This window comes from Leptidea sinapis, chromosome 3 (assembly GCF_905404315.1).
Source record: "Leptidea sinapis chromosome 3, ilLepSina1.1, whole genome shotgun sequence".
Taxonomy (NCBI): Eukaryota; Metazoa; Arthropoda; class Insecta; order Lepidoptera; family Pieridae; genus Leptidea; species Leptidea sinapis.
Genome location: NC_066267.1, coordinates 1656060 through 1667149, shown reverse-complemented (window position 1 = coordinate 1667149; position 11090 = coordinate 1656060). Strand labels below are relative to the sequence as shown.

The window sequence follows — 11090 nt, the reverse complement described above, 5'->3', positions numbered from 1 at the left end:
GGATACTGACTGACTACTCTGTCATCCGTTGGCTTCCACGCTCTCTGCCACCACCCACAAGTGATGGGGGAACCACCACTACAAACTTTACAAAACGGCGCCTATTTCAGCCGTGAAGCAGTATTGTGTTAGCATTACTGTGTTCCGGTCTGGCGCCGTAGTGAACTTACTGGGTAAATGAGACTTAGCATCTTCTGTCTCAAGGTGAGGAGCGCAGATGTAGTGCCGCTCAAAATTGTTGGGTTTATCAAGAATCCTGAGCGGCACTGCATTGTAATGGGCAGGGTGTATCAATTACCATCAGCTGAACATCCTGCTTGTCGTACCTAATCGTCATAAAAAAAACTTCAACACATAACATTAATTAACGTATGCATAAGCATATCTACATATAATACCTAAGTTGTACTAGTAATAATACTGTAGGTACTCCAGAATAAGAACCAGGTCTATAATACATTTATAACCTTCTTCCCTAAATTTATGCATCATAAAAAATATTATGCACTTATCACAAAAAACGATACTTTAAATATAAATTTAGAATATAATAGAGTTAGATTATAGTAACCTGGTCGTTTGTAAGTGGCTATTTTATGGATCAGGCTCCGAAGTATACTTATACTGTAAGGAATGATGGTGAAATATCAACACCCAATTACGTTTTTCAAAGAGGTAAGAGACGTCGGGAGAATATATATATTATTGACCAGTTAGATGACTTTAAAATGGAAATTAAAGAAATGATGTCTAGCTTTTTAAAAAACCAAACTAGGGAGTCTCAAAAAGTCTCTGAAACACTAAAAGTAACTTTAAAATTATAACTTTAACTTTTCTCATGTCTCAGAATCAAGACCACGAAAATAAAATTCTTCATTTAGAGAGCCAGGGAAAAGAAGATAAGAAATACATCACGTTCTTAGAAAAAAAAAATAGAGGACATGGAAACAGGTAGCCGTAAAGCCAATTTCGTAGTAAAAATGTTCCGAAAGCTTCCGGTGAGTCCAAGCAGGATTTAATTGACATGGTTATGTGTCTCTCCCAGAACATAGTCTGCCCACTAGCCAAGTCTGATATTAAGGACATCTATAGAGTACGTGGAAAAACCAATGAAAACAAGAATTCACCAATCATTGTAGAAACTGGATCTACGCTTCTAAAAAACGAATTTCTGAAATCTGGCAAGATTTTCAATGTTAAACACAAATCAAAGCTATGTTGTAAACATCTCGGCCTTAAGATACAAACAGATACACCCATTTACTTATCGGATCACCTGACTAATAAGGGATCTCGCCTATATTTCCTTGCTCTACCTATCAAAGTCGGGATCGTATAAATATTGTTGGACTGCTTATGGAAAGGTGTATATCAGAAAAGATGACAACGCTCCTATAATAACCCTAAGGAGTGAAGAACAAATCGATCAACTTATGACTAAAGCATGACTAGGTTGTAATTTTTACTTAATTTTCTGTATTTGCAATGTAAATGTTTTTTTATTTGTTAATTTCGCAGCTAAAGCGCTGAAATACTTGCAAATTATTAATAATTTTCGTATATTCGTCTTTTTTGTTATTCTTGGCACACTAATACAATCACTCCATTGTCCTGTACATTTAGAATTAAAAACAAATATTTATACTTTTATATACAAACTCTTAAATGAACAATTAATCCTTTTAAAAATACATATATACACCTAGGTTGCAAGAGTCTTTCACTTACACATTTATTACACAAATAGTTAACATTACTGTAAATACTCTGGAAAAGAACATAAACACTTACAAAACACATACATTGAACAAAATAAACAGTAATAGAGCACACATATTATCATTTGATACAATGTCACAAAATCTTTTACAGTCATACAAAATACACCCAAAACTAATATTTTATATACACAACAACCATACAGCGAGTATTATTCTGTCTGCAAAATATTTTTATGACATATATATTGGTGACACATTACAAACACTCAACGAAATAGACAGCATTTCAATGCTATTTCAATATCCAACTCAGTTGAATGTGATTGCTCCAGTCTCTCTCATCACATTGCTGTAAAGAAAAGTGACTTTACCATATTTTCATAGAACATCAGGAGTATTTATCGTAATTTTCATGACTTTGAGTTTGTTATCTACTCTAAATTTTGAGCCCGATGTATTAATTTTAACAGAGTGCAGATTAAGCTCTAATAAACCCATTCCCCAACTTAATAATTATAGCTCCTATATAACTACACGTCAAATGAATCAAAATGATGGGGTAACGGTATATGTAAAAAAGTCACTTAAACCAATAATCCAAGAAATACAGCTTCCTCAAGCATCTTGTTTGCAGATTGATGTTCTAGATAATGTTGTCCTTGGTATCTACCGTTCTCCCTCATATACAAACATTGATAGCTTCATTGAAACACCCAGCACACACTTAGATACAATACCACAACCACAAAATAATTTAATAATAGCTGGAGATATTAACATCAATATTCGGCCTAAAGAATTTGAACCATTTCATGAAAATAAAAACCGTATATCTTAATACTTTGTCGACCTATGGTATACTACCAGGTCATATATTACCTACTAGAGAACGGAACTGCCTGGATCACTTTATGTTGAGAATCAATAGAAAAAAAAACGTCAGCTTCTATTGCTATTTTGCAAACAACAATCACTGATCACTACACAACATTTTTATCACTATCCAAAATAAAATATTATGAATTTGTAACAAATTTACAACTACAGCACACTATAAAAAAGCCCTAAGGTATTTACAAGAAAAAAATATGTCTGACTTAATATTCTGTGACGATCCTAATTTACTTACCGACCTTTTAATTCAAAAACTAGTTGACGCCATTAAAACCAACTCTACTACTACTATAATTCCAAATAGTAAACGTGTAATCAAGCCATGGATTACCCCGGGAATACTTCGATGTATCAAAAACCGTAACAAGCTACAAAAACATTCTAGGAAAGAACCACATAATACAATTTTAAATTAACTTATTATCGATATAGGAATTATTGCAATAATCTCATTAAAAAATTAAAAAGGAAATATGAGAGTGAACTTCTTACTAAATCATTAAAAAACACAAAGTTAGTATGGAAAAATGTAAAATATATAACTTACACAAATAAACAAAAAAATCAGAGTACAGAATTATTAACTATTAAAAAGACTCCAGATCAATCAGTGAATTTTGTAAATGAGTACTTTGTGAACATTGGCAAAGACTTAGCTCAGCAAATTCAGCCTAAAGCAAAAACCTTCCCTGTCGTACGGCCCAATACATCTCCACAAATAAATTCTTTTGTACTATTAGATACTGATCCAGTGGAAGTTGAAAGAATTTTGAATGGCATAAAATCAGATAGCGCTCCAGGATGGGAAAATATCACGACTAGATTTCTATAGTTAAGTATATGATCTGAAGTATATTAGCAGTGAAGTTGTTCCCATCATTACTCACTTGGCTAACCTCTGTTTCAAAACGGGCATCTTTCCAGCAGCATTGAAACAGTCCATTATTACTCCGGTACACAAGGGTGGGAGCAGAGATGATGTTAATAAGTACAGACCTATCTCGATCTTACCCGCCATATCTAAAGTCCTAGAAAAAAAAAATTAATGCAAGGCTCGTAAATTTTCTAGATAAATTTAAAATTTTAGCGTCTATACAGTTTGGGTTTAGACATGGAGTTTCCACCGAGGATGCAGTTACAGCACTTAGCTCGCTTATAACTCAGAGTGTAGACGAAGGTTGCAAGTGTCTGACTGTATTTATAGATTTAAAAAAAGCCTTCGATACTGTTTCTGTCCCAACCCTTGTGTCCAAGTTACCAAAAATTGGAATACGAGGAACCCCTCTAAAAATATTCAAAGACTACCTATGTAATAGAAAACAGAGGGTCAAGATAGCATCCTATACTAGTAGCGACGCAGATGTGTCATTTGGCGTACCTCAGGGAAGCGTGTTAGGCCCAACATTATTCTTGATATATATTAATGACCTCTGTAACCTCCAAGTCACAAACGCAAAAATCTTCTCCTATGCCGATGATACTGCAGTTGTCTTTCATGGGAAGACTTGGTCTGAAGCAAAGAATAGTGCTGAGAAGGGCATGTCACAAATTTATGATTGGCTTAAAGACAATCTTCTTAGCTTAAACACAGCTAAGACTAATTGTATATATTTTAGCATATCCAATCGTTCACAACCAAATAAAAATTTTAATATCAAAATACATTCTTGTGAAAAAATGTTAAATAACTGCACATGTCCAATTATTGAAAAAGTCTCACATACAAAATATCTTGGTGTCATTATTGATTAGGCTTATCTGGTACCAACACATTGAGCACTTCACTGGAAGAATTAGAAAACTGGGATGGATATTAAAAACACTCAGACATGTCGCTTTAAAATCAATAGTCAATGAATCAGGCACCAGCAGAAATATTTTAAATGAAATTTATATTGCACTAGCGCAATCTTTGCTAGTTTATTGTATCCCCGTGTGGGGCGGCGCTGCTAAATCCAAATTTATTGAATTGGAACGTGGACAAATGAGCCTAATAAAAAACATGTATTTCAACAAGACACGATATCCCACTGAAAGACTATACAATATCAGTAACCTTTTGTCTGTTAGAAAATTATATATTATTGCTATAGTTCTAAAAACATTTAAAACTGTTCCATATGATGCAAGCATTTTATTAAAAAGGAGAATGGATATTGTTGCAAAAATTCCTGCAACAAAAACCGGATTTGCAAATCGCCAGTACAGCAAGTTTTATAATCAAGCTGCTTTATAATAGGGTTAACAAGGAAATATATATCCATTTAAAACCACTTTATGAATATAAAAAAATGCTAGTAAGTTGGATAAATTCACTCACTTATACAGAAACTGAAGAACTTTTAACACAATCATAATATTAATTTAACATTCATTCATTTGATCACAAACACACATTGACTCACACACACTTCATAATACCTCTCACACCTTCTTATCACTCACAACACACCTAATGCACACACCTTATTTCTTACTATACATACTTTTTAGAGTTGGATTGTCTGTAAATATTGTAATAAATATTAATAAGCTATGGAAGAGCGGAGTCTTCTAACACAGGCGCTATAGTGCCTAAAAGGAGGCTCCAATCATGAATATTGATTTATCTACATACTTGCTAAGGAAAATAAACATTTTGTATTTGTATAATGAGGCCCCGTACAGTTCCTAAGGTCGCAGCGAAGAGCTAATTATTAATTGTCTCCTTGATAATCCTACCGCTAGCCAGCCTTGTCGGGTATTATCAGTATTTCTAAACAATATTGTTATGTTTTAAAAGTGAAAAACCCCACTTCTAGGATAAATACACAAATACAATTTGAAAAACAAAATTTGATGAACGATGCGGGATTCGAACCCACAACCTCCGGCGTTCCGTGCCGGTGCTCTAACCAACTGAGCGGAGGTCGGGAGTTCGAGACCCGCATCGTTCATAAAATTTTGTTTTTCAAATTGTATATGTGTATCAGTAGTTTATTCCTATTTCACAAATCAAAATCAGATCAGGTTAAAATCACTTTATTCATGTAGGTCAAGGAAATTACACTAATGTCAAAAGTTTTCTTTTCTTTTTATATAAGTATCTAGCCACTTCGGAAAGGATTGAGCTTTTATAAGAAGAAGTGGCTGGAAACTCGTTGCCACTCTTTTAATATTATGTTGTTGTGTCTATGATCTCATCCAACCCCTTATTTATTGTGTAATGTGAAACTGAATCACTAACAAGCTGTTAATAGTTCGCAATAGCGCGTGCTACTATGTAACAAACTATTCCGGTTCCGGCCTAAAACTGTTACCTCAGGATATACTTGTAGTTTGGTTCTCTTTTAAATTATAGAAAGCCAACAGCCGCTTTATATTATGTCCTAATTTTTACTAGAACACTAGCTGACCCAGCACACGTTGTATTGACATCTAAAGTAATCAAAAAAATTTCAATAAGAGATGACAACCGATTCTCAGACCTACCAAATATATCGTACAAAAATTTATCGTACTACAATAATCACTATATTCTATTGCGATCTTGCGACTCTATTGCGTATTTGTGGATGGAATAGAATAATATTAAAATCGCGATACACAAATAGTTGTAGATCGTAGACGGGTAGAAAATTTGAAGTTCTATGCAATGAAATTCTATACATAAGAACGTTGTTCTATGTATTTTTTAATTCTGAAGCGTGACACACGTAAAGGATACAAAAATAAGTTTAAACAAAACTGTCAACAATTTATTAAATTAAAACGATAAAACATAAAATAGAAAGTAGATTTGATTTTCTAAAATACAAAAGTAGAAATATTATTTATTATATAACAGAAGAAATAATATTGAAACAATTTACATAATTTATTCTTAATGTAGACCTTAATATTAAATACTGATCTATAGGTATGTACATGATTACATTGTTATTGTAGAATAAAAATATTTAATATAAGTAAAACTTAATCTTAGTAACACAATAACATTTTGTACATCAGTAGTACTAGGACCAAGTGAGAGAATGACACAACTCATAACGCCATACAAAACCACCTCAAGTCTCCCTCTTCAACACGGAAATAGCTACAATATCATACAGATCACTAGCTGACCCGACAGACGTTGTTCTGTACATAATAAATAAAATACTGTTTTTTTATGAATTTGTCAATAATATTTCAAAACATCAAGGATTATTTCGTAAAAAACGCTCCCTATTGTTATAATGTAATTGTTTTACAGCAGAACTGTCAAACCGTGCGTCAATAAATTCTCGCATAGAAATATGTCCATACAAAACAAATATTGGAAATAAAAATAATTATGGGTCTCAAATCGAAATAAAAACTATACTTTCCCTCAAGTTGGACTAAATTGCACTCCATGAAGTAATCCCCATTAAATTCATTCATTAGTTTAGGAGTTCACTGGAAACAAACATCAGGACAATGGATTTGTATATTTTAAGAAATATCTTCTTCAGAGATAGTAGTTTCTAACTTATGATCACGTTCCAAAGGCTACTGACCTACAGGACCGGGGTAACTTGTTTAATAATTTCTTGTAGCCGTCAATATTAATATCAAAAACATCAAATTAAAATGTTTATGTTTTATTTTATAAATATCTACAACAAAAACACGTATGTGTAAACCAGATCTGTCTCGGGGCGACTTTTTTTTAAATGAAAATAAGGGACGAGACGAGCAGGACGTTCAGCTGTTGGTAAGTGATACGCCCTGCCCATTACAATGCAGTGCCGCTCAGGATTATAGAAAAACCCAAAAATATGAGTGGCACTACAATTGCGCTCGTCACCTTGAGACATAAGATGTTAAGTCTCATTTGCCCATTAATTTCACTAGCTACGGCGCCCTTCAGACCGAAACACAGTAATGTATACATATTACTGCATCACGGCAGAAATAGGCGCCGTTGTGGTACCCATAATCTAGCCAGCATCCGGTGCAAAGGAGCCTCCCACTGGTAAACTCCACTGATACTGATCACGGTTCGCTGATGATGACCACATAATGACAATGTTATTTCTTATGCTTCCTAAGTATCCTATCATCATACGATTTTCAATTTATATTACAACATTGTTATGTTTGAGATTGAGTTCCTCGAACAATAAATAAACTTTCTATTCATAATTGACAAGGAGAAAGCACAATATTGATTCTTATATCACAAATTACTGTAGATGTGTTATAGCAACACGAGGTGGAAGTCATGTAGTTGATCGTCACTGGGCGCTCGTTAGACCCCTCGCTGGGTGAAGGAGACGGTGGATCAGCTAGAAGTAGACGGTGAGGTTCATGTGTTCAGCCAGGGTCGGGTTGGTGGCCTCTGTCACGTCGCGGCTCTCCTCGTCCTGTTCAGGATCAGGAAACATCAGGAATATAATTTATATAATAATTAATAAGGGACGAGACGAGCAGGGCGTTCAGTTGATGGTAATTGATACGCCCTTTCCATTACAATGCAGTGCCGCTCAGGATTCTTGAAAGACCCAAAAATTCTGAGCGGCATTACAACTGCGCTCGTCACCTTGAGACATAAGATGTTAAGTCTCATTTGCCCAGTAATTCCACTAGCTACGGCCCCCTTCAGAACAAAACGTAGGCTGGCGACGATCGAACCGGACCGTGGTAGAAGTCTACCGTTGACTTCTACTACGTTGCGTCTATGGACTACTGCCCGTCTATGGAGGACTGCTCTACCTATGGACTACGTCAATTATATACCATCAGGTGTCCGTATGATGTGTGATCGTTTGTCCTCCTCTATCAAAAATATAATGAAGCAGGAGGTAGTCATTTTTTTTAATAATAATTAAGACTCATTAGTTTACATTGCAAGTGCATGGGTGATAGATAATTCCTATGGTGAAAGTTTGTATGAAAGTTCGTCATTATTGAAGATAACCATGAAAATTTGTATTTAGGCACTTGATAAAAAATAAATATTTGTTCTAGCGTTTTTAAAATTAAGACCTGTGTCAATGAAACTTCTATGTATAGTTGGTAGCTTATAACAATGTTTTAAACACAACAGTTTATTGTGTATTATGTATTTGCAAAGTGAGTATATAAAAAAAAAGTGTGTGTGTACTTATGTACGCACGCAAGAAGTTACACTTCTTTGGCCTAACAAAGCAAAATTCCTTAAAATTATTTATTCCTCGTGCTTCGTATTCTACGTTTGTGGCTTACGAAGTGGCTTCGACAATTAATTATTGAATAATGAATACGGCTGTATGGGCTTGAACCTTTTGCCTGTCCTAATAACGGATGAAGAAACCAAAAAAAAATAAAATAACGAATGTCGCAAACGTCAGAAAATTTTAGTAACCAACTTCACCCTGTTACTTTTGTGTTACAGTGTTGCGCGCCCATCTTAAAATTTCATTCTCATAATTTTTTCATAACGCGCCTAAAGAAGTATAACTTCTATAAATAATAAAATATAAATTGGTGGGTTACCGTGGTTGTTGCGACTCGCTCGTCCCAGCTCAGCTTCTTGACCCGCGCGGGGATGGTGGCACTGGGCCAGGCCACTCCCGAGCGGCCGCCGGCGCCACACAGGTGATCACTCATGAGGGCCGGGCTCACCGCGCCAGCACTCGGCAGCACCGGCGGGGCTGGAGCCACCTTGCTCTTGCTACTCGCTCTTGCAGGTTGTCTGCCTAGTCATTATAATAACGAGATACATTTACTATTTTATTTGATTAATGCGAGTGTTACATATTTAAACAAAACGCTTTTCAAAGGTTTAAAACGCGTGCAAATGTAACTTTGTTTTTAACCAACTTCAAAAAAGGATGTTCTCATCTGCAGTCCCCCTGAAAACTAGATCTGGAAAGGTCTTGAAACGTCGGGTTAATTTAAAAGTAAATTCACAATTTCAATTCAATCCTTTAAAAAGTGTTTTATTTAAAAAATACCTAACTAAATATATACGTGTATGTTACTTGATTTTATTGTCAACATTATGTTTCATTTTAATTTTTTCCATCTATGACGACAAAATTCCCAACAATGCACTCAAACCCTCTATACTCTGTTCTTACCTACGTGCCTACTTAGTACATAATTATATTGACAAATCAGCAATATATTCAAAATATATTTTGTTTCAGCTATAATTCGTGTGATGTTTTAAAATGATAACCCTCACTCCTTGGATTAATTACCCAAATAATATTTGAAAACAAAATTTATGAATGATGCGGTTCTCGAACCCGCGACCTCTCAAGTTCTGTGCGAGCCCTCTTCCAACTGAGCCAACCGTTCGAGTGATGTATCATTGATAAATTTTGTATGTCTTGTTCAACTCTCAAGGCGTCTACTGTAAAGTAAATCCTGTAGATGAAGCCACAACGCATCGTCCATAAAGTTTTCAAATTTTATTTGTATAATAAGTGTGTTGAAATAGACTTAGTATGTTTTTTCTTTCTTTAGAACTATTTAAATAGAATAGAATTCGGTATATCTATTGTATTTAGTATCAAAAGAACTGCCTTCGCCCGGTTCAGTTCATCTATTGGTTTAAATAAATAAAACTAAGAAATAATACTAACAACAAGTAAAAACAATGATAGCTGCAAAAGTATAAACTGCAGCGCAGCTAACAACGACCGTTTTCGTATACAATAAGGAATGATGTTACATACACAAAGATCTAAAGATATAAATAATAGCATTTTTTATGGAAAAGGACGACAAACGAGCGTACGGGTCACCGGGCGTTAATTGATCACCGCCGCCCACATTCTCTTGCAACACCAGAGAAATCACAGGAGCTTTGCCAGCCTTTAAGGAAAGTGTACGTGCTTTTTTTGAAACTACACAAGGATGCTCATTGCACAGCTTTGTAGTACGTAGAAGAAAGCTCTTAGAAAACCGCACTGTGGAGGACCGCTACATATGCAGATGTTGGGGATAATATTCTAATTAGTGGCGTGTCGTGCGAAGGTGGAATTCGGCAGCAGCAATCGGTCCTCCGGCCCTCGACACTAACCTATGCGACCATAGCGGCACCAGGCCTCTACTTGACGCCGGTATTATGTGCGAGTGTGGTAATTAACCCGAACGAGTCCAGCCCGAACGTTACTCTCCCACTTCTAAATAGCTCTTAGTCGCTTCTGAAGACACCCTTGGGCCTGGGACTCCCCTAATCTTTTTACTAGAGCACAGAGCACCCAGATTTTGCCCGAATGTCCCGCACATTCCGACAGCAGTTTCAAATGCGGCAACCCTCGATTTGTGATGCGCTACCACTCACTTCATACATGGTCTCTGTTATCACAAGATAATGTTGCCTAATATGTTTGTTCAGTCAATGGTTCGTTCAAACTATTATACAAGTCGTGTCTCACTGTTGTCATTCGCGGGTGTGTCCAGACTGGAGCTGGAGTCCAGGATGGTGGAGGCGCCGGCTGACACGCTCTGTAGCGACCCGCCAGATTCCGCCCCCAC

At 35.7% G+C, this 11090-nt stretch overlaps 1 long non-coding RNA gene across 1 annotated transcript; it reads right to left on the bottom strand.

Annotated features, from left to right (window-relative positions):
* Positions 1 to 6468: 6468 nt before the first annotated feature.
* LOC126979503 (uncharacterized) lies at positions 6469 to 11088 on the bottom strand. Its single transcript, XR_007732829.1, has 3 exons — positions 10991 to 11088; positions 9096 to 9298; positions 6469 to 7984 (listed from the first exon to the last, which is right to left on the bottom strand). It is a non-coding gene; the product is annotated as an uncharacterized LOC126979503 (long non-coding RNA).
* Positions 11089 to 11090: the final 2 nt, after the last annotated feature.